This window comes from Urocitellus parryii, chromosome 6 (assembly GCF_045843805.1).
Source record: "Urocitellus parryii isolate mUroPar1 chromosome 6, mUroPar1.hap1, whole genome shotgun sequence".
Lineage (NCBI taxonomy): Eukaryota > Metazoa > Chordata > Mammalia > Rodentia > Sciuridae > Urocitellus > Urocitellus parryii.
This window is the reverse complement of record NC_135536.1, coordinates 36,871,226-36,873,785: the sequence shown is the minus strand read 5'-3', so window position 1 is coordinate 36,873,785 and position 2,560 is coordinate 36,871,226. Positions and strand designations below refer to the sequence as shown.

Here is a 2,560-nt window from a genome sequence, read left to right as displayed (position 1 = left end):
TTCTGAAACTCTAGTTAGAGATTCCTTGGAGCTATCCAACAGGTCATTGAGACTTTGTTCAATTTTTCCCCCCAATCTTTTTCTTTGTGTACTTCAGTTGGGATGGTTTCTACTGATCTGTCTTCAAGGTCATTGATATCTTCCTTTACATATTTAAATCTGTTAATTCCTTCTGATAGACTTCTTAAAAATTCATTATTATAGGGGTGAAAGCTTCACTGGGGAAGTCTCCATGTATCATGGAGAGGTAGATGCTGCTGCCTTTGATTAGTCTTGGTCCTCACAGCTCCGAAAGTAAACAGGATCTTGGTAAGCTCTATAAGCTGAAGTCCAAAGCTCAGCAGATTACAAACCAATTTGGCCCCTCAACACTAATCAACCTCTTCAATTTCTCATCCATAAAACAGGAACCAGCCAGCACCCTTCTACAAAGCTCCATGGCCAATAGCACTACAGTGGTAAAAATTTCAGGCACCCCTGGGACAGGAGGTAGTCTTATTCCTGAAAACAATCCGATATTGACCAAGAAGAAATTACAGGACTTAATAAGAGAAGTGGATCCAAATGAGCAGTTGGATGAAGACGTGGAGGAGATGCTGCTGCAGGTTGATGATGATTGCAATTGAGAGTGTGAAGACAGCAGCCTGCCAGATTGCTTGGCATTGCAAATCCAGCATACTGGATGCGAAAGATGTCCAACTACATACAGAATTCTGGTGGAATATGCGGATCCTAGGATTTGGCTTTGAAGAAATACGACCCTACAAATAAAGCTTGCACCACAGAAGCTCATAAACAGAGAATGGCATTGATCCAGAAAACAACCAAGAAATAACACACTGAAAGGACAGGGAATGGACAACAGTGTATTTGAAGGTACTTTGAGATTTCAGCCATCTCATCCTTAGAATTTTTAAAAAGTGCTTCAGAGAAAAGCATGTATGCATACTTTTTATTAACAGTGCAGGAATATCTATAAAGAATGAGAGGATCTGCTAAAAGAATAACGTCCCTTCCCCCAAGACTTCCATTCCTTTTTCCCTGCCATATCAAAGAGGAGCAGTGTGCCTTCCAGAGAAGAATTTATTTGTAGTTCATTATATGAGTGATTAAATATAGGACCAAGCATTACAGTCTTGTTGAGTGAGACAGTATTAACAGGATTTGTAGAGGGTTTTGTTTCCTCCTCCCTTCCCTCTTATCCTGTACTTTGTAATATCAGTGTTTATATGAATATGAATTTTATTTGCTTTCTCAGTTCTAAATGTTTGATTAGGCTTTTGTTTAGAGTTCCATGTTTTTCACCATTATATTGCTCTTTCACTATAAATTCTTTAGAATATTTTTGATAGGTATTTAAAGATTCCCGTCTGTTAACTCAAATGTCTGGATGGTCTGTGTCTCTCTAATTACCACATTTTCTTTTTACTATGGGTCACATTTTCCTGCTTCTTCACATATCTGGTAATTTTTCCATTGTATATCCTGTTGCTTTTTTGGATCTGGAATTGTCCATCAAAGGCTCAGTAATTGAGGTTTGGTCCCCAATGCAGCAATGGTCAGAGATGGGGCTTTGGGGAAGTTATTGGACTGTTATTGGACTATGAGGGCTCTGACCTCATCAGTAAATTAATCCATTGATAGCTGAATGGACTACTGGGTAGTGATGGAAATGGTAGGTGGTGGAGCATGGTTGGAGGAAGCAGGTCACTGAGAGTACATCCTAGAAGGTAATTTCTTATCCCTGGTGTCTCTCCTCTCTCTCTCTCTCTCTCTCTCTCTCTCTCTCTCTCTCTCTCTCTCTCTCTCTCTCTCACATGTGCTTTCCTTCCTGGTTATCACAGAACTAAGCAACTGTCCTATTCTATGCCATGATCTTCTGCTGTACCTTAGGCCCAAAGCAATGGAGCCAACCATGGGTGGAAACCTCTGAAACGATGAGCCAAAATAAATCTTTCCTCCTTTAAGATGTTTATGTGGTTGTGTCAGGTTATTTTGGTCACAGCAAGAAAAAGCTAAATAACACATTTGAATTATAGATAACATTGTAGAAGATGGTAGATTCTGCCTCTTTGAAGTGAAGACAAAGAATTGGGCTTGTTCCAGTAGCAGTTAAATCACTGGAAGATCACTTTGTTCTTCTGGAGACTTGGTTTTTAAGCTTTATTAGAATGGGTTTATTTCAGTCTCACCCTTTGTTCTTAAGTGAAGTCTTAATCCTTTCATAATCCTTATTCCCAGGACCTGGCTCTTCTGGGGAAGTCTAAGGAAAGCCCCTCTCCTAGATGCCTGACACGTGTTTAAATTTCTCCCCTTACCTCGCCCTCCCACCTTCCACTTACTGCATTTGATTCCTGGCCTTTCACACACATTTACAGAGATGGCTAAGGGTTGGGAGGAAGTTTTATTCAGAGATTTCTGCTTCATAGTTTCCTTCTTTCTACAACTTTCATCTTTAATTTCTAGCAACTCTGGAAATCAATAAAATTCCGCCTCTGATTTAGCTTAATGAAACAGTTGCTTTATGCTCAAATTTTTTTTCCCTTTGCAACACAGAGGT

General features: G+C 39.7%; 1 pseudogene; it reads left to right on the top strand.

Moving 5' to 3' along the window:
* The first annotated feature begins 251 nt into the window (after positions 1-251).
* On the top strand, positions 252-835 carry LOC113194784 (transcription initiation factor TFIID subunit 12 pseudogene; annotated as a pseudogene).
* Positions 836-2,560: the final 1,725 nt, after the last annotated feature.